Below are 22,007 nucleotides of genomic sequence, written 5' to 3'. Positions count from 1 at the left end.
ACTCTAGTTTGACTAATGAGAGAGACAGGCCTTTATGATTTACTTGAGTAGGGACAAAAAAAGTCAAAGTCCTGCAGGGTCCTACATGATCTGGCCCCTGTTATCTTTCTCATCTTCTTCAATTCCTGCATTGGTAACTCCCCTCTGGCCACTCTGGCCTACTTGCTGGTCTTTACACATGCCAGACAAAGTGCTGCCTCAGGACCTTTGCAATGGCTGTTCCTTCGGCTTAGAACACCCTTCCCCAGATACCCTCATGGTTAACTTCCTTGACTCCCTCAAGTCTATGTTCAAACATCACCTTCTCTATAAAGCTTGCCCAAAACAACCCTATTCGAACATGTAACCCTCCCCCTGCTCCAGGGCTTCCAATCACTCTTACCTCACTCTATTTCATTAATTGGCATTTTTTGCCTTCTATCATACTGTATACATTTCTTGTTACTTATCATTGTTATTTATCACTTATCATTACAACTACTAGAATATAAACTTCAGGAGGGCAAGGATATTTAATTCACTAATGTGTATTGCAAGGCTGCAGAACAGTGTCTGGCACACAGTAGACTCAGTAAATATTACTGAATGAATGGATTTGCAAAGTTACAAACACATTTTTATTTCATAGAGAGGTTTTCTTTCTGGTCTATCCAAGTGCATATAAGCTTACCTGTGGTATAACTGACTCTTTTTTTGGTACTTCTGGGTGGTCAGGGAGCAGGGAATCTGTCCTATTACTTTTTTGAGGGAGAGAGAAGGAGCAACTGTGGCCTGAATCACTGATCTAGAATCTTCTCCCACTGGGTGTGGGCCTTCTGACTCTAAATGGGGGTTCTTGCAAAAAGGAACAGAAGGGCAGCTGGAAAAAAACAGGAAAGCACACTCCTCATAGTAGATTTTCAGTGGGGCTCTCACATCTCAGAATCAATCAGTAAGGGATAGCACCAACAGGGCTACATGGAGCAAACCTAGACATTGAGGAAGGGACAGAATGAGACACCAGATCCACCAATGCTGCAGCACTGAAGCCAGGACAGGGATTCAAAGCAGGTGGGCAGGCACTGAGTTCAGTGGACAAGATTCTAGACCCGGGCCCAGACCAGCACTGAGCAGATGGGGGCGTGCTGAGGGCGGAAGTATCTCCAACATCGTGGAGTCTCAGCAAGTATGTCAAGTCAGGCGAGCTGGAGAGCTGGCTTCAAGCACCCAGGCATCTATGCAGCGTAAGTTAGAGCCTTTGCTGTTGAGGGGCTGCTGGGTCCCAAATCTGGTCACCTGGGCAGGAACCAGGAGAGAGTGGAGCTGGAGCTCAGGAAGGAGGCTCATGCGGTGCTCAGGCAGGACGGGCTGTTGTTAGTTTGGAGACCTCAATGTCTCCTACCTCACCCCAGGCCTGCCCTGGGAACTGAGCTGGGGAGGGGCTGTGAGAGAGGGAGGGATGCTGAGCAGGGTGGCTGGCAGGGCTGACCCACGTGCAGAAGGTTGCTTCTCAAAGAGGAGCAGTTCTTCGCTTGCCAAGGCATTGTGGAGAGAGACTGCAGGGGCTTTCAGAGTCAGGGTCAATGTCAACATCTCCTAGAGCTGGGCAAGCGGTTACTGTGTCAGAGCTTCAGTTTCCTCACTCTCTTCCCTCACAGGAGTGCTGAAATAACTGAAGGAGAGTGTGCTCAGACAGCCTGCGTACCAGCCCAGCCCCTCCCTGGAAGGACCAGCGGCCTCTGGTTTTTCTACCACGGCCCTAACCCAGGCAGGTTGGAGGAGCATAGCCTGGAGCATGCCCTCCACCCCATTTTCCATCCCCCAGCCTGCCCTGTGCCCAGCCAAGAGCTGGTTTATTTGAACTAAGAATTTAAATGTAAATATGCAACATCCCTTCCCCTCTCCCTCCACTCAGCGGGAGAGAGCGTGTGTCCGCCCCCGTCAGCTGCAGCAAGAGTGCCCTGTGTGCCGAGATCCTATCTATGCCGAAAAGAGCAGAAATATTAGACGCGGCTAAATAAGAAAACACAGATTATTGCTGGAGACCCCTAAGGCCTACTTTGTCTGTGCAATAGTTTGTTTTACTTTTCACAGAATTTATTTTGGCTGCAGCCAGATTGATGGTGATTATATCTGAAATCCCTCCCACATATCTGTCACATAAACACTTCGTTTAATTCAGGTTTGTAAAAGCTACGGGCCAACAGGGAGCTGGGTTTTCCAATTAATTAGCAGACGCTAATGTCGGGCATCTTGTCACATGGCCCAACGGCTCAGAGGCTGAAGGTCCAAGAGGGGATGGCAGGCAGCCCTGGCCCCTTTCTCAGGAGTCTGATCCCTTGGCCAGTAAAGGAAAACCAAGGAAAAGGTGGAGGAGGAAGAAGGCTGCTCGCTGCCTGGCCTGGCTGAGGAGGAGGATTCCAGGCAACAGAGTGGGCCAAAGTCGCCCATCCGGCACAGCCAGAGGAGGAGGAGAGATGCATAGGCGTTTTGAAGTGGATACAAAATAAACCCCAGGCTTCCTCGGACTTTCTGTCGATAGCATCACTGGATCCGACACCTCCTGGGTAGGGGAAGGGCTTTAGGGGCCAGTGGCTGGGGAGGGAGGCCCCTGTTCAGGCAGCCGAGGGGGGACACAGAGCCGGGAGCCTTGGCAGCAACAGCTCTGATTCCCCGAGACCCCCAAACCGTCTGCTCCCCAGCGGCTGCTGCAGCCCTGCCAGCGCCGGGCAGGATTTCCTTCTGTCTGATGGGAGCGTGCCCCTAACAGGCTGCATATGCCCGCCAGCTGTTGCTCCCCTTCTGCCCCCGCAGCTGAGACAAGAAAAGCATTATTTCCTCCTGGCCTTCTAATCTCCAGGCCTCTCTGACTTCACAGGTCTGCTTTGGGCATTGTTAACTCAGTGCTGCTTCTTGGGGCAAGTCCCTCTCAGCTCAGAAAAGCCTCTTTTTATTCTCCCCAACCCATTTGCCTTTCCCGTTGATGTGGGGTTCCTTCACTAAGGGGCTGGGAGTGTGCAGAACTTCAAGGAGGAAATCTGGTTTTCAGAGGCTTTATTTGCTTCCTTACTGATTCGGAAGAGGCTATTCTGTCTGCGTGAATGGTCCCAAGCCTGGGAGAATGCCTGGTAGCCCAAGAATAAATATTTTTTGACCACATTAGCCTCCGGTCTTCACATGGACCATCTCATTTAATACACAAAAAAACCATCCAAACAGCTATTTTGAACCCCATTTCACAGATGAGGGATCTGGATGGAGAAGAAAAAAGATGTACAGGAGGTAACAGCAAAGAGGCTGAAACGGCACTGAATCTGTGTCTGCCTGAATCCAGGGCTTTCCAGAAAGGACACTGGGACCAGAAGCAAGACTTTCCCACTCTTGTCTTTGCTGCACCACTAACAAGGATGACCTGGGTCAAGTCCCCAGCGCTCCCTGGGCTTTGTTTCCTTCTGTGTAAAGGAGGGGTGGGTAGCACCTCCCAAGCCCTGCCTTCCGGAGCCGCCTGTCTTGATTCCACCTCCAAATAACCACAAGAACTGGGCCATCCCCAATTCTTAACCTGCAGAGGGACCGGAGGCCAAAATCCAGCTCAAACCATATCCAGTTACTAACCAAACACTTGTCTTTCTTCCCGACTGAAACTGGACATGCCTGTCGCTTGGGGCTCTTGAATTGTTAACCCTTTCACAGCAGCCCTTTTTTTCCCTCCCGAAGCACATAAAACACAAGGCTCAGATTGGCCAAGACATTACTCAGCTCAGACCTTACCTGGGAGAAAGATCTGTGGAAGTCCAAGCAGAATGCACCATTTTTGACTTCGCCAGTCCTAATTTTTCACTTCTGTCCTTTGTAATGTGAGGTTGGAAGTGTGATTCCTAGTTCACCCTCCTTCTTAAAACAAAGGACGCCATTGTTTAGAGGGCTGGAAAGGAGAGGCTGGTTCTGAGGAGAGAGAAGAGACCGGAGTTGGGGTCAGGGGTCACGTCTTGGTACAGACAAGCTGTTCCCAAGGTGGAGCTGGGGTGGGCAGGCTCCTGGGAAATGCCCATCCAATCAGGGCACCCCAAATCCGCAAGGAACTTCCCATCTACTACTTCAAAGGGTACTTAACTCTTTATTCCTCAGGGCTGTCCTCTCAGGACAGGACTGGGGTTAGACTTTCGTTCTCCTGCACTGAATTTCACTGGATTCCAAGATTTTTAAAGCTCCACTCCCAGCGCCAAAAACAGACAAACAAAACTGAAACAGAACAAAAAGCAACCTCACGGGACAGTCCTGTAGAAACCATGAGGATCCAAATTCCAAAATTCTGGAGTTCACCCCAGCGTTAAGGATGTGATAGTCACAGCCAGGAAACAAATGCAGAGCCTGAGGGCTGGCCTCCGGGCTCAGAGGCCTAATTGCCAGACTGCGTTTCCAGATGCAATGTTCCTGCCTTTGGCACGAACGTTTTCTATAACAAACCCACTTTGGGGTCATTCATCAGTGTATAAATACACACCTGGGAGGTGGGGGACAAGCCCCCATTTTTCTGGCTTTATAAATACGGAACTCACATTTCTCCCATTGACATTTGCAGAGGGATGATCGATTAGAGGGCCTTGCACCACGGAGCAATTTCAAATAAACGAGAGTCGGCTGTGCATGCTCCCGCTCTCCACGCCCTGCAGAGGAAACGAGCCTTGGCTTCCAGCCTCTTCCTTGTTAGGTGAGCGGAAGCAAAGACCCAAGCTGAGAGGGGTCCCAGCTTCAAGCTTTTGACTCACTAAGGCAGGGGGAGGAGGGTATGAGCTCTCAGTTTCATGTGTGCTACTCTGCAAATAGGGAACCGGAAATCCAGAATGCAAAGCACTTAGACCTCCAAGGCGTCCTAGGACCAAAGACATGGAAGTGGGTGAGACTCACTGCTGGGTGACTTCCTAGTGTCACTAGTTACAGGGACCTTGGGCCACCTTTGATTGAGAAAACCACTAGCACTTTTGGTTGACCCAGAGTGTTGTCTGCATCTGAAGCCTGCAGTGACACCACTGGAAATCCATTTCTCTGGGTTGACAATGTTACCAGCTTGTAACATGGTGACGGTGCCTGGGGAGGAGGTGGGAGTGGACTAGAGGTGCACTGGGAGGAGGCTGGGTACACTGGGAGGAGCTGGGGTGGACTGGGAGGCGGTCTGAGGTGCACTGACAGGAGGTGGAAGTGAATTGGAAGCTGGGAACAGGGAAAAACGCACCAGAGCCAGAGAGGGCTCAGAAAGGGCCCTAGGGTTAGACCTAATTGTCACCTTAAGAAAGGCAGCTCCAGTCAGCGTGGGAGGAGGGTTGCAGGTCATGAAGCGAAGGCAGCAGGTATGGAGCCTTCTCTTTTCACAAGCCTAGGGGTTGACGGAAGATGAGAGAACTTCGACTATAGTTAGATAAGACAACTGAATGAAGGATTTGGGGCAGCCTTCTAGACTTTAGGGCAGTTCACATAATATACTACATGTGAAATGACCTTCAAAACAGTAGTGGGGCATATGGATGAGAATTTGGGGTCCTGATTGTTAACTGATAGGAGTGTTGAGTCAGCATACAGGAGAGACTTCAGCCTCACCCTGCCGGCCGTACTGTGCCCTCCCCCTCTCTGAACCTCCACAACCTCGCAGGTTTTTCTCCAGAACTTCAGTGACTGTGGCTTCTCTACTTCGGCCATGATACCCACCCTGGGAGATGAAGCCTGAGCCTTGAATGCCTGGGAGAGAAAGGTGTGAGGGAGGATTGCTGAAGGAGCCAGCCGCCCCCTCCTCCTGTTAGACTCTTTCAACACCAAGCAGGCGTCTGGCACGGGCTGAACTTTTAGAGGGAAAGGCCAGTGTGGTGAGGGGAGGGCTAAGTGCAGCCAGTCAATGGCTTGAGAGGAGAATTAAATTTCCCCAAAGAGGGCTGTCTTCTTGGAATCCCTGAAAGCTGTGTGACAATATAATTAAGTAGGAGGCCAGGACAGCCTGTCAAGATGGAAGAGTGCTTTTGCCCCGCCTGAGGGGGTGGGTGGGTGAGCATGGGCTGGTGGGGGGGGGGTCAGGCCTGCCATCAGCACAGTAACTCCAGTTATGCATTTCTCTCTGTCAGAAACAAGGTAAACTGAGGCCCTGAGCCAGGTACCTCCAACAGGCGAGGATGCCCGCTACTCACTGGCACGCTTCAGCAGGACAGAGCCACTCGTAGGAATTTCTGACAGCCCAGCCGCATGTGACCTCTTCTCTCTCCAAGCTCAGCCCAGTGGTCACCAACACTGGTTAGCACTTTAGGTTGTTTTATTTTTTCGGCCTCTTTGCAGGAGCATTGCCCACACGTCATCATCACATTTGCTCCTTGGATACGGAGATGGGTGCAGCCAGGAGGGGCTTTGCATCCACAGTAGAGATGCAGAGGGAGAAAGAGAGCAGGATGGGAGGGAAGAAGAGAGAGCCCTTCACTGAATAGCAAGAGACTTTACTACCAATTCAATGCCTTGATTTCCCCACTTGTAACTCCTGGACTCCTATACTTGTAATGCAACTTCCGCCTCGTCATCCTGGTCCACCCCCCCACCCCCACACAGCTGTTTCACCCAAACTTAGGGCTCCAATCGGAACCGCTCTTTGGTTTGAAAAACACTGCTGAATATCCTTATCCATGGACAACAGACACTAACATTCCTGTGTAGAGATAAACATATACGTGCTCTGTCTCCCCATCATTTTAAATAAATGTTACCACAACGCCTCCACTTTGCAGACTTTTTAAAAATCAATACTGCCTGGAGTTAGCAAATAAGGAAGGAAATCACTGGGAAATGCATTATTCATGAGCCTGCCGGAGTGCTGATGACTGGCAGTGATAAAGGTCCCAGTGTGAGCGAGCAGCCGAGCAGCCGTCTGATAGTCCCTATCAAGTCAATCTACCCAGCCTGTTTCCTGTTTTGGGGAGCAAGGATATCGGCTCTCATCACTTTTCTCGTTGCTCTCATTTAGGAGAGTGGGATCTGTGTACCTGTGGGAACTGAACCTGTCTTTTGCTCAGGTCATGACACACGGGGCGCAGGATGGGACCGGGCAGAGGAGAGGACCGAATTTCCGCAGGGGAAACTCTGATGAGAACTACTCAGAACTCTGTCCTCTGTAGCTTTTCAGCTCACATCTTCTTGTGAGTGAGAAAGAGTCCGTCTCAGTCCTTGAGAATTCCAATTGGCAAGAGGAAATAATCATTGGACATTAATCAATATAGAGCCCTTTGCCTAATGGAATTCTGGGAAAGGCTCTCAAAAGCCGAATCACAGGGCTAGTTAGCAATGGCTTGGCTACCTCATCAATTAGCTTTCCTAGCAGAGACAGGCCACCAGGCTTGGAGAAAGGAGGATGGGGAGAGAGGAAGAGCTTGTGGGGCAGGGAATACTGGGGCTTGCTCACAGATCCTCTGCTGGGCCATCAAGTTACCACAGTCAAGATGCTCCACTCCTCCTGGGCTTCTGAGCACCTCCCCCACCACTAAAGTAAAAAGTGAGGAACCCCACAGTTTCAGGAAAAGAGACTCAATTGCTTCTGAAGCATTGCATGAGCTTGAGTGGAAGAGAAAGGGAAAATTGAGGAGTAAGAAAAAATTGCCATGTTCAAATGAAATGTCCAAAAATTAACACAGACTCATGCACAACTTATGTGCACCTGAGAAGTGTGTTATGTAAATGAACATGGTTCCAAAGAGCACTGGTTCACACAGTGGGTGTGAATCCAGAAGAGTAAGCCCTGTGCCCCTGCCCCCCATAAGATACAGAGACCACTGGAAGAGAGGGATGATGGGTCATTTCCAGCCCTGCCAAATCAGCTACAATCCTTTGTGTTAAGCCTCTGGAGGAAAGTGAGAGTCAGCTGTCTGATGCGGTTTGTTACAGCCCCCGGCTCCACTCCTTGGCGGAAATGAGAGCAGGCCGAACAGCTAGAACTTCTGTTCTTCAGGGTCCAGGTCAGAGATCAATGGATGCAGTTCCAAAGGAGGGGCTGGGGGCAGGAGCAAGGTCCAAGCACCCAGTCCTCCAGCTGCCCAGGTGGCCAGCACAGGGGAACAGAAGCAGTGTCGTCCCCTTTCAATCCTGGCCAAGCAGGCAGGGTGGGCCGGAACCAGCACCAGGCAGAGCCCAAGCAGCAACACTCTGTCATTACTCAGCTGAGGGCAATGAGGCGTTATTCAGCACAAGCAATGAATCCCCTGTTAGAGAAATCACACCATTTTTCACGGGGAAAGTCTGAGTTACAGATTTCCTCCTTTTAAACATTACGTTGGTATTTTCATGCACGTATATGGCTTTGAACAAGGTTAACAAAGATTGACAAGTAGCAATTCTGTTGGTCCCACTTTACCAAATAGAGGAGAGTCATTTATAATTTACATGGTCAACTGTATTCAAGCACATGTTCCCACATTGTGTGACAATTGTTCTTTTAACTGAGTGACCGTTCCTCCTGCAGTTTCACTGATAAGAAAGCAGTTACCTGAAGGAAAGCCTTGCAGGACTCAACACACAGAACTACCACGATACCCACTGGGAGGTAGAAAGAATATCTGAGGGGCAGGGAGCTTTCACCAAGCTTGCGCACTGTACTCTCAGAAGACACAAGTCCTTCAGCCTCTTGCCCAGACGTGGCACCTGAGCGCCCGAGCCCAGGAGCAGAAGCACTGACAGCAGAGCCGCCGCATTAGTGCTGACAGCGGCGACGGGCTGCAGAAATGGTTCTGTGCGTTTGCTCTCTGCGTCATGGAATCTGGGCCCATTTAGTGTAGGGATGGGGAGAAAAATACACAACAACAACAACACCCTTCTTCTCTTAATAGTCTCGGGGTTAGCCCTGTGTTACAAAACAGCATAGAATAATAGGACTTGGTATTAAACGTCACCCTACGAATCATTAGTCCAGTGTTTTCAAAACTGAAGTTCCCCAGAACACTTTTTCTAAGAGGTGTTAACCGGTAGGTTGTATAAAAAGTATCCCATGGTCAGTTAGTCTGGGAAGTATTTAATACTCTCCCCATATATTCACAATGCACATTGAGATACTGAAGGCACTGAGAAGTACTGCAGTGGATAAATCTTCCCTCTGATGTGTTCAGCTTCTCCAAAATGTATCCAAGGATGGAACAATTTTCCCTTCAGTGTAGCTAGTAACATATTATGAAATGACATTACTTTGGTTAAACATCTATCTGTCTTCCTCCTCTCCACCCCCCAGCTTTCCTGTCCCCACCCCACCCACTCACTCACTCACACATTTTACCAAAACCTCAAAAACGTTAGGTGAGTGCCCAGATGAAGCCCTCAGAACACCTGCTTGAATAAGGCAGCTTGTTGTATGTGATTGATTCCTTTAATGGCTCCAATTTTTCAAACTTCCCTGGATCCACACCCTTTACCACATAATTTTACAGTTCCTTCCATGAGAAGAGAAGTATATTCCCCACTCTTGACTCTAAGTTGGCTCATGTGACTTGGTTTGGCCAATAGAACAGACGGGATTCCAGCTCCCAGCCTGTATAATTCAAGGGGCTGTATGATTCCTCTTGCTCTCTTCCACCTGTGCCAGTGCCACGAGGACATGCCCGGGCTAGCCTGCTGAAGGATGAAAGACATGTGGAGCAGAGCCCAGTCACCCCAGTTGCCCCAGACTAGACCACCCTAGATCAGCCAATAGCCAGTCAACCACAAGACATGAGAGTGAGCCCAGCCAAGAACAGCAGAAGTGCCTGGCAGACTCCCAGCTGACCCTGGAGGGGTGAGCAACAGACACTCACTGTTGCATGCCACCGAGGTTTTGTGGTTGCTTGTCGTGCATCGTGCAGCATTACTGAAGCAAGAGATAATTGGTACAGCGTAGTAGAAAGTACATGGGCTTTGTTTTGGAGTCTACTATATTTATATTCAAATTCTAGCCCCACTGTCTTTCAGCTGCGTGAACCTGAGCTAGCCACACAACTTCTTATAGCTTTAGTTTCCTTGTCTATGAAACAAAGATAACCTCAGAGAATCATCTTCAGGACCAACAGAGAAAACATGTGAAAGCAAAATAAAATAGTGTCTGGCTACATGATAGGTGATCAGTAAATGTGGCTTCCTTTGCCTGGAATCCTTTAACTGAAGGCACAGAGCTTTCATCTCTAAGGCTGAGTACTTCGGTGTATTCCTTCATAGATTTGAACAGCCTGGACTCAGAGCCCACCAAGATTCCTGGGCACTGGGGCCATCCTGATGTACATCCTGTTTAGCACTTAGTGATACAGCAAAGACTTCTTTCCAATATTTCAATTTCTATGTCAATAGTCTTCCACATCCTTTCCAAAGCTCACAAAGTAACCCAAAGAGTGAATACTTCATCATTTATTTTGCCATTTGGGATGTTTCCATCATTTTCCCCCACTAAATAAGAAGTAAATGTATATTAAATACCAAGATAGATGAGGTGATGTAGTTATAAAATAGCATATAAGGAAGAGAAGAATAGTAAAAAGAAGACAGAGTCTTTAAAACTGACATTGGAAACAATGGCCCTGCGTCATCAATGAACATGACGTCTCTGCAACAATTCTGTTGAAGAAGAGACGCAGGTAATATATTCTTGAAAACTGTCTATTCTGAGTGGTTAAAATAAAAGCTTTGCTGTCTGCAGGGGAAAAAAAACACGGTTGTCTGAGAAATGTCACTTCTGAGGTGCACCAAAGCCAGATAACTCAAATTTGCCTGCAGATTTTTAAAGACAGGACAAAGATGAAGCCTAAACTTTTCCAGTTTCAAGGGTTCCACTTGGCGAGATTTGGCTGTTAAAACCATCACGATCCCCACCTTTGTGAACTATTTTTATTCCTGGTCCTCTCAGTAGTAAAACAAGAGCGGCAGCATCTGCATTCCTCCAAAGCCCTCCGTGAGCCCACAGCTCCCTCAGAATGCCACTCTCCCCCTCCCTGAGCCTTCCAATGCAAACAGTAGGTACATCTGAAAACAGCCGCGGCCAACTGGTCACCATTAGCCAATCTCTCGCTCCTGGAGGAAGTCATCCTAGCCTCCCGCGGAAGTCCATTTCCAGTTATTACCACTAGACAAATGGCTTTTAAATTACATCCTAAAAGGCTAACAGGCCATTCGTCTTTTTAAGTAATGGCACAGAAAAACTGTATTACTGCCATCCCAGCCCTGCAAAGGGGTTCCGACTTGAAAGAGGAGTGTGGATGGGTGGATAGGAAAGGGGTCTAGGAGACAGAAACACCCAAGGCCGGGGGAGAGGGGGGGACTTGATCCAGAAAAGCCGGTGGATTTTCTAGAGCCAAATGGAGCATGCACACTGGCTAGACCTCTAAGAGGGCAGAGCTGATATGGCTTTTCCTGGAAGGTGTCTAAGGTCAGCAAAGAGAACTGAGACTGAGCTTCTGGAATGGGAAAGGGGAGCAGTGAGTATGAGGAGCACTGACGTGGGCAGAGAGAAAGCTGGACAACGGCCGTGACCTCCGGCCTCGACCAGCAGGCTAGGGTTTGGACTTTATCCTCAAACATGCAATCTCGGGAGCCATGGACTTCCCGAAGAAGCAGCCAGATGCTCTGACTCTGAGCTCAGCCTCTGGGCTTCCGGCCTCTCCCCTCACCACCCTTGGGACATCTTAAAAGCCAGGAACTGCTAACTCCACTGGGCCAGGCGTTAATTCTGTGACATGTTATGAATAGGGAAACATTAAAGAAAGAATTCCGGCATTCCTCCTCCTGCTCTAAAGCCTTTGTTTACCTTCTTAGTCCAGGCCTGTCAGGTCCCCCGTGAGCTGACAGGTCTGGAGGGTGAAGGAAGCTGTCACCGCATGGTTTCCACGCTGACAGTCTGTCTCGCCTTCGTTTCAGCACACAGCCCGCCTCGAGGCACCAAGTCACGCTACATCTTTCAGATTGTGGCCTCCCCGGGGTCTGGCGGGACCAGAGCCCCCAGTCTGGAGCCCAGAGAATCACACAGAGGGGCCTCTGGGTCTGCTGAGAACAAAAAGCTGCCAGGTTTCAGGGATGAAGTTATCATCATCTCACACGGCTGGCCTCACCGCCTTCCCGGGGAGGAGGTGCTACTCTGTGTAACTTTCTCCCTCCTGCTTTCTGCAAGAGATCTGAAGTCCCATCCTTCACGGAAACAGTCGCTGGCTGTTCAAGATACTCCATATATTAACTTCTTGTCCCTCAGACTGGAATTTCACACTCTTAGATATGCTCACCGTATGATGAATAAGCATCACTTAATGTGTAGGGGAGTTGATTTTATAAAAATAAAGAGTTTGTGGGGGAAGCCACGATTTCTATACTGAAACAAACACAAACATTAAGAAATACAATGTAAATTTTACATGCATTTTTAAAAATAACATAAAAGTTCAAGATGTTTCATTCTCATGGAATGGAACTAAGCCCCTAGATTACTTGGATTTATATTTTCACTCTTCTCTGATTTTAGGGACGCTTTGGTGAAAAGTTTAAGAACCACTTAACTAATATGACAAGTTACAAAATAGTTCTCAGTATCCAGTTTCCAGCAAGTCTACGGAATATGTCTGTCTCAAGTTCTTCATTTATAGCAATAATAGTAAAATAGTATCTATATGCCAAGCTCTAGTTTAAGCACTTTATACGAATTACCTTCTTTACATATGGCCACCGACCCATGAAATAGGACATTATTATTACTGTTCCAAGAAGTGAAGTGACATGCCCAAGGTCATGCAGCTTCGAAGTGGCAGGGCTAACATTTAAAGCCAGTTACTATGACACAAAACTCCTTTCTTAGCTGTTCATCCACACAGACTATAAAACGAAGGGGCTGAATCAAGTGATCTCAAAGGTCACTTTCATCTGGGCACTCCCAGGGCTAAAGTAGAAGAAATACAATCAAATAAAGAGAAACTCTTTCTTATAAATACAATACAATAGATAAACAAGTTTATACTGTATAGCACAGGGAAATATATTCAATATCTTGTAGTAGCTCATGGTGAAAAAAGAATATGAAAATGAATATATGTATTTTCATGTATGACTAAAGAATTGTGCTGCACACCAGAAATTGACACAATATTGTAAGCTGACTCTAACTCAATTAAAAAAAAAGAAAAAGACAATCCAAGATGGCCAGGGTGTCCTTAGTTTATTCTCCTCCACTTTTTGTAGGTGGGAATTTTGAGCTGGCTTCACTATTAGAATCAAGTCAGGCAAAATGGAATCCAAGAAGGCTTCTTGGAGGAAGCCCTTGGAGTAGGCTCAGAGGGCAAGAATCCCAAGAGCTTTCCAAAGCACACACAGTGCTATGGTGTGGCCAACATCTGTAGAATGGGAGCGGCTGCTTAGTAGCTACACCCACCTAGAAAGCAAACGGAGGAGACGACAGTCAGGGGACAGACGTGTGATGTGAAAGGAGGCAGTAGGGCTGAAGCGTGAGCCCGAGAGGAGTGCCTGTGGGCTCCTAAGGGCTCTGAGCAAAGTGGTTCTGAAGGACAGGGACATCTGCTGCCCAAATCCCACCTCTCTTCTCCTTCCAGAAGTTACTTCTTGGCCCAGGATGCTGGCCCCAAGATCTCGGGGGGCTGTTCTTATATAAAGCACAGTAAAGGCAGGTTTAATCCACTGAATCAAGGGAGGAAGCAGACAACCGCAGAAGAGGTCAAGGGGAAGAGAAGACAAGGGCAGATGAGCCTCAGTGGGAAGATGTGTATGAGGGAGGAGAGGCCCCGCCCATTTCCTGGCCCATCAACTGCTGGGGACAGCTGCGTGGACCATGGGATCAATATTTGAGAACATGGAATTTTTCTTAGCATTGATGTGAAGCCTTCCTTTACCCATCTGTCTCTGTCCTCCACCTCTACCCTGACAAACAGTCCTGAGCTTCAATGCCTTCCACCTGCAGCAGAGGATTCCCCAAAATACATGGCTCAGGATAATGCTCCCAAAGGACCTGGCATCACGTGGCCAAGGACATGATGCAGGGGAGATTTCAAAATATTGAACTCTTGTACAACTTGGGCACCAACCAACCAGAACAGGGATCTCACCAGACACCTTCATGTTAAGTCCTTTCTGCCATTTAGCTCTAACCTTCAGGGACATCTCCCCCCTGGGGCAAGCAGCCACCCTTAAACTCAGCTGCTGAGGATCTCCCCCATTGGCAGCACCTGCCTCTGTGCCTTGAATCCCTCCCCAGGGTTCTCTTTAAGTCCCAAGCTTTCTCCAGCAAAGTCTATCAAAGCACATGACCCACGTATCATTCATTTCCAACCTGCAAGTTGTCACCCAACCTCTCCCCCTGGAGAGTGCCCTCTCTTCCCCTTCACAGGCCACATGTCCCCACCCTGAGCTCTGCCTGTGGCCTCCTAACTCCAGTCATGCTTCCCTTTACTCCAACCAGTGTTGTTAGCATCTCTTCCAGGACACTTTAGTCTGGACTTGGCATTGATGTTAGGGAGCTCTGCTCTTAAGTGGACATTGCCCTACCGTGTCCATTTGACTGCTTCATCCATGAGTTCTACCACCCAGCCGAGGCCGTACGCTCCTTGAGACAGAGAGCAAGTGTCAGTTCCTTCTCGTAACCCCATGGTGCGCAGGGCAGGACTGAGCACTCTGCAGGTGTTCAACAACCTCTGAGTGATCCAAATTGACCTATGCTGGATCTGAGTCCTGGCCCTGACACTGGCAGTCACCTCCATCTCAGGGCCTCAGTTTCCTCATCTGTAAACTGGGAGGTTGGACCGTGGTTCCTAATCCTGGCATCATGAAAGAGTCACCTAGGGACGTAGTACAAGTCTCACTTAGCCAGGGCCTATCTCAGGGCTTATGCTTGAATAGTGTTGGGTAGAATAGACATCAATTTTTGTCATTTTTTTAAGCATTCCAGGTGATTCCAATGTGCAGCCAAAACTGAGAACCCCTGGATTAGATCACCACAATCCTGTGTAAATATGTGCTTCCACAAGTTGAACTGAATTGGGTGGTTTTGCAGGTGAGGTCATCCCTGAGAGAGGGTTAGGTCCAAAGCTCTTCCTCACTGACAGGCCGGGAAGAGGCCGCAGCTGGGGGCTGGAGCAATAGCCACTGCCAGAGCTCACAGCGGGTCATCACCTGCGCCTGTGGTGGGTCCTCCCCCGGGCTGTTCCTAGGTGATGCTCCAAAGGACTCGTAGATGCTGAATGAAAGGGTTAAGGCGTCCCCCCAAACCCGCCCCCAACAACACATTACGTGTTCTTTAAAGTGTCAAGAAAAGTTCAAGATTGCTGTTGGCAGGTTGTGCCAAAATTCTTGCCTGAACATATTGGATTATAAAGTATGTGGATGTGACAGGCATACCTGACAGATCAGTTTGCTTCACACTAAGATGGTGTTTAGAAGAAAGACGTGTTTTTTCACCGTTGTGGTTTAGAGGTTTTCGGTTGTTTTGTGTGTTTCCCGAGTGTTTTCATTCTTTCCTCCTTGAAATATGGTCCTGACTTTGAGTTGTGACATCAATTAAAAACTAAGCTAATGAAAAAGCGAAACCCATGGGAGTACATTAAATGCCACTTAGGAAAGTTGATTCCGGCTCCTTCTCAAAGCCAAGTCTTGGACACCAAATCATGCTCAATTACAGACCTTCATTTTCCCTCGGTTATAAAAGTCTTTTTGTAACTCTCCTTCATTGTGGGGTTGCATAAATGGGGCATATTCATATTCTCTCTCTCTCCCTCCCTCCCTCCTTCCCCCGCTCTCTCACTTGTTGAAACAAGCATAGTAATTGCATTACCAGATTTCCAGGCTTAACTTTTGGTTCAAGGAAAAGAGCTCAGCTTGAGTGTGTATCTGTAATTAGAGGTGGTAGGGTAATTAGCTGCACACAGCTAGATTGTGTCTACAAGGGACCTAGAAGACAGGTCTATTTGTTCTGTCTCATCAAACAATTTAATCAAACAGTGACTGCCTTGCTCACAGGCCTCACAGAGCAAATATTTGCTGATTGATTGATTCATCAAACAACTGGTCAATTCAGTTAAACCAGCGCTTTGCTGTCCAGTAAGCCAAGGAAAGAAAAATAATTGACCTAAGTCTTTCACTTTTCAAATGGCTGCTTTGTTTCCTTACAGAAACAACAGCAGAACAGCACATGGTAAAGGTGCTGAAACCTGCTTCTTTCTTTCCTTTTAATGTCTTTCCAAAGTAAATAGCATTTAAAAGTTAATAGGCTACAAAATGAAGCTCAGTATGAAAATCTACAAAAGACACTCATCACTTTGTCTACTCGAAGGCCCACTTCTCTGAGCAGCCCGTCTCCTGGGGGTCATGGTGTCCCCCATCATTGAGAGGCACTTAAGTCAGCTCATCCCTCCAGCAGAGCAGGTATGACCCGTGGAGACAGCCTCTCAAGTGCCAGGAAGAGATGCAGTCACATTGCTGGGTATTTTGCTGTGGACATGATGCCAACATCTAGGTGCATCAGGAACACCCAGACTGGACGCTGGTGTCATGCCCACCTCACAGAGAAACCTCTGCTTTCTTTGTTGCTATTAGCAGACTTGGAATGACTGGCTAGGAACCCTGCTCAGCCCTGTTCTGTCAGTAGAAATTCCTGGTGGGGAGTGAGGTGTTTCAACACACTTAATTTTCCATTCTGGACTAACTGACCAAAGGAGATTTGTCTCTTTTGGGCCCAGAAGAAAGAAGTTTGCCCCACAGCAAGGCAAGGCTCCAGCTGTGCACAGAAATGCCTGGCTGGGGGCTCTCTGCAGAGGGTGAGGAATGGCAGGGAGGCCATTTTCCATGAAAAGCAATTTAAAGTGACATGATGTTAAAGGCCAGGAGTCCAAAAAAGGCAAACAGCCCATCACCTGTGAGTGATCCCCTGAGCCTGGTCACATTTTTTAAAAATCCATCTCACAAATTGTTCAGTGTTTAACTTGAAGTCCATTTGTTAATTTGGTAAACACTGGCATGATATTGACAATATGGCTCTAATCCAGGCAGGAAGGAAGTATCAGGTGTCAGGCAACTTCAGCCCCCTCTCCAGTCCCTCCTCACCTGAGGGCCAGGGAGGGGGCAGTGACAGTTCAGACAGCAGGTGGACGAGCAGCAGAGGCAGGGCCTCCCTAACCCTCTGTGTGCCAGGACACTCTCACTTGGGGGGAGGGGGCTGAAACCACAGAGCTCCCCTCTCTCTTAGGAGTACAGAGCAGTTTACAATTTATCAATCACCTCTCACAGTTCCTAACTAATTAAACCTTCTGGTCTGTCCTATGAAACCAGCTGTGATGGTCAACTTTTAAGTTAATTTGGCTGGGCCATGGTGCCCAGATATTTGGCCAAACATTCTGGATGTTTCTGTGAAGGTTTTTGGTTTTTTTTTTGGGGGGGGGATGAGATTAACATTCAAATCAGTGGACGTTGAGTGAAGCAGATTGCCCTCCATAATGTGGTGGGCCTCATCCAATCAACTGAATATAGAACAAAGTTTGACCTTCCTTGAACAAGAAGGAATTCTACTGATTGCCTTTGGGAGTTGAACAGCAACTCTTCCCTGAGTGTCCATCCTGCCAGGCTACCCTGCAGATTTTTGACTTGCCAAGCCTCTACAGTCACATGGACCAATTCCATAAAATCAATCTTTTTCTCCTGCCTCTCTCTCAAAAAAAAAAAAAATTCTGTTGATTCTCTTTCTCTGGAGAACCCTGACAAATATACCAGAAGTGTTATCAATTCCATTTTATGGATGAGGAAACAGCTTCAGTGACAACAGAAACCAAAATTGGGCCATTGCAGTGCAAGCTGGTCACAGAGAGATTGGTGTTAGGTCTGTGTTCTCACATGATGACTTTGCCATTCAGTAACGTAACAACCCAGGGCTGGGAAAGAACCTGAGAGTCAGGGCGTTAGCCCCTGCCATCAGACAAGTATATGTCTTGATCATCTCATTTCTGTTCCTGAAGATTTCTGGGCACGTAATCCCACTACCCTGCCCCATCACCCATTGCTTCTTCCTCCACTGCCGACTGGAACTTTCTCTCCTAATTTAAACATTTTCTTTGGTGATATCACCCACACAGGAGGAAAATGCTGCTTATAAAGTTTCTAGTGGGAGCCCTCTGTAAACTAAAAGACAATTTAAAATAGCTTGTGGCATAATCTTCGGAGCACAGAAGATGCACAGAATAAACAAATTAAACAATTGTGTTGTGGTACCCTACAAAGGTGACCTGGGCTTTGTAAACTGTAAGGCAAATGTGCAAACAGAAGTCACCATCATCATTAACGTTTCAGGTTGTAGGACCGGTTGAAGCTGAGCGATCACTCAATTTTGCAGGTATGTAAGAAGCAGATCGTAAAGGCTTCTGGTTCAAGGGGTTGAGACTATTTCATGCTAAAGATTAGTTTCAGTGAAATGATATGCGATTTAATATCCAAAACTTAACTAAATTAATTCTGGACTTCCTGGCTCAGACCCTCTCCAATCCCTCCTGTTTCTTCTAGTAAAATAAATAGGTTCCCCTTCTTTTATTAAGGAGAACTGTTTGGGTTGCAAGAAACAGAAGCCACCTTAAGTTAACTTAAATACACAAGTGTAGGTCTCACAGAACCTGAGGACAAGAGCAATTAAACCTAAGGAGGGGGCTGGAATCAGAAAATGGAAGGCCATGGGGAACCCAGGGGATAATTTTTCTTCCTCTCCCCATGACTTCATTCTTGTCTCTCTGCTAACTCAGTCCGCATAGTGGCAAAAAGCCTCCTGGCTGGTCTAAAATTTATATTTCTCCTTTGTTCAAAAGTCTAGCCAAGAATGGAATCTCTTGGTCCTTATTCCAGATTTTTCGGTAAGGAATTCTGACTGTTTGGGTTTAAGCCAGATGCCCATCCCTTACCCAGTCAGCTGTGGCAGGGGTCTGGGGTCAGTTAATACCTCCCACATGTCTGGTAGAGGACCTTTGGCTATAGACCCTTGTGACCTGGGACTATGGGATGGAGACAGGTGAGCCACCCACTGAACTGTCGACCATACCAGGGTCTCTCAAAGTTGTTCTGCATCCATACCACCTGGAAAGCTTGGAAAAAACACAGATTCTCCAAGCCTACTCTAGCTCAGAGATCTTGGACCAATAGCTTCCAGCTCAGCAGTCTTGCCTACTTTCCCCACAATGTTCTAGGAAGGAGAAAGGATAATCGCTACATTGAGCAATAACCTCTTCCCCTTTTCCCATCCCTACTCCCTCCCACCCAACCCAAATGATTCCGTGCAACTGTCTGAAAATCCTTTTTTGGGAAACCACTATAAAATATCATCAGGCAACACAGAGTGAGAGATGGGGAATAAGAATCTAACAACCCTGTACCACACTTTCTGTGTCAAGCACTTCCCCACTTCCTAAGTTTTTCCTGCTGGCTGGTTATTGAACTAGGCTGTTGAATAAATAGGATCTCCTTCCATTCTCGCAACCATCCCACAAGGTACATGCTTTCTATTCTCATCTGACAAATGAAGAAAGTGAAGCTCAGAGAGGCTAAGTGACTTGCCCAAGGCCACTTAGGCAGTCAGTGACAGACCCACTTACTTGTATGCTTGTCACCCTCAGTTCCGTGAGGCCAGGGATGACGTGGACCTGCATTTGCCCCTCTTACTATCCATTTGCCAGCACCTGGTGCCTGACATAGGACAGTTGCTCAATAGTGTTTATAGTGCAAACGTAAAACAAATGAATGGCAGCCTGACAGTCTTCAGTAAGGCCATTCCACATATTCCTACCAGAGCTTCCCAGCCACCTGACTGTGGCACCTTGGCAGGTCTTGACAGGTTACAGGTTGACTGAGACACATTTTCCTCAGCTGTTGGGGAAGCCAGAGCCCTTGGACCAGGAGCTTCCTCTGGCTCTGAGCAGCCTTGTCTACTTTCTTTAGAATGTCCAACAACTCTCTTCTGCACATGGTATGATTTAATAAAGTGTGGGAAGTACAGCACAGTCTCATTTAAAGAGTAAAGATTTCTCCTGCTAATTAAAAACTTGGAAGTTGGGCTGTGACCCCTCCCCAGTCCTTTCTAGTTATCGAGACATTTAGAAAATTGTCCTGCATCCTCCATCCTGGGAAAGTCCTGGATGACAGCCCACATGAGCCAGCCCCCCTTCCAGCAAGAGCACCCCAAGACTCCAGAGTTAAACTCAGACCCAGTTGGTGGGGGATGGGTGGAGGGTGACTCCTGCAGTGCAGAGATGGTGATGGGGGAAAGGCCAACAGCATCTGGCATTCCTCACGTGAAACCCAGAGGCCCCAAGCCTGATGCCAGGACTCTGAAACGCCTTTCCTGCCAGGGATTATGTTCATTTGCACAGGATCTGAGACAGAAATTCCAAAGAGATGATACTGGAAACCAAAGGCCTATATCATATTAATAATACAGACAGGAAGTCTCCCTCCGCAGCTGGTAGCAAACATGTATTACATAAAGAAGGGGCCCTGGTCCCAGCCCCAGCCCCAGCCAGCCAGCCAGGTCATTTCAGATTACACATAGAAACAATTAAAACTTACTAGGTTCATTAGAGACTTTGTCTCTGTTTAGCTATTAGGTTTCCACACTTAACGCTAATTTCTGAGTCAAGGAATCAGAGATCTCCCCAGATTAGGTATTCACCGCAGCTCGGCAGGCTGCAGAAATCAAGCTGTACTTACATTTCACTGGCTCCTCTGTGCCCACATCTGGCCATCATTGGAGGGCTGGGTTACAAGGTGCAGCACAGAAAGCTTCAGCTCTGCATTCAGAGGGCCTGGCTGAGGCCTGGCCCAGCCGCTCGCCAGCCAAGTGGCTGTGGGAGAGGCAGACCTACATTTCTAACTGATCATTTTTAACTTCAGCCAGCCCAAGCACCCCTAGCCCTCCCCTACCCCAAACCCTGATTCCCGTTCCCAAATTCCTATACCCGCTACTTCTCCAGTCAGCAAGCAAGCTGGCTAAGCAGGTGTCAAAAGCAATCACACCTCTGAGTGGCGTGAGTTCAAATGGAGACAGAGAGCACTTCAGCTTTATCATCTATAAAATGAGAACCATACTGACCCCTGCCTGGATTCTGAACCCAGTCGGGTTCATATTCTAGATCAGAACCACTAGTTGTGTAAATTTAACCCCTCTGGCCTCAGTTATCTCATCCATAAAAAGGAGACTGGCCTGTGGAAAAATATCATGAGATTGGGATATTTCTTCTTTTGCAAACCACTAATTCTTGTCCCTTATCCACTTTTTCTTTTGGGACACAGCTTATCTTGGTTCCTAAGAGCTCTTTATATATTATAAACTTTAACCCTTCCTCATCAATGCCACATTATTTGTCTTAGTTTGTCATTATTTATGGTGTGTAAAGTGCTTAGCATGGTGACTATGACATTGGCAGCAGTTTTATTATGGATAAATGGTTTCTATGTGGAAAGTTCTAGAACAAGATGAGCTGTCATTACTTTGTTATTACCAACAAGGGCAAGGCTGGATCCCCCAAAAAGGAGTTCCACTTTCCTAGAGAACTGAAGCCAACTCAAGCTGGCTGGGAGCAAGGAGTGATGTGGAGTGGAGAGAGATGTGGCTGCCTAGGGCGACCCTAGACAGCTGAGGTCCTCCAGTGAGAAAGACAAATGTTGAGAGGAATCGAGATCTTGAAAACAATTCTCCTTGAATCAGACTACATCCCATCCCCACCCACATCACATACACGCACATCACACACACCCACATCACACACACATCCATCTCCCTCGCTCACACATACACACACACACACACACACACACACGTGCACGCACTTGAGAGCAGTAGAAAGGCACAGGTAAGACTGCCCTACATCACACCTTCAGAGAAAACCAAGGGAGCGGCTCCCCCGAAGAGCTGGCAATGGCTGGAACAGAAACCGCTCCTAGAAGGCGCCTTTGTGTGAACAAAGGTCACGGCTGGTTACCAAGGGACGCTGCTGGGTACAAAAGGAAGGCAGTAACATGGGTGCCTTTTGAAGGCCTTGCAGGAC

At 47.8% G+C, this 22,007-nt stretch overlaps 1 long non-coding RNA gene across 1 annotated transcript in view; it reads right to left on the bottom strand.

The window, feature by feature from the left end:
- The window catches only part of LOC140685880 (uncharacterized), a 53,515-nt gene extending 49,659 nt beyond the window's left edge, over positions 1-3,856 (bottom strand). Inside the window, exon 1 of the long non-coding RNA XR_012059326.1 lies at positions 3,751-3,856. This is a non-coding gene — a long non-coding RNA (uncharacterized lncRNA). The remainder of the gene's footprint in view (positions 1-3,750) is intronic.
- Positions 3,857-22,007: the final 18,151 nt, after the last annotated feature.

This window comes from Vicugna pacos, chromosome 15 (assembly GCF_048564905.1).
Source record: "Vicugna pacos chromosome 15, VicPac4, whole genome shotgun sequence".
In the NCBI taxonomy this organism is placed as follows: Eukaryota; Metazoa; Chordata; class Mammalia; order Artiodactyla; family Camelidae; genus Vicugna; species Vicugna pacos.
This window is presented reverse-complemented; position numbering and strand designations above follow the sequence as displayed.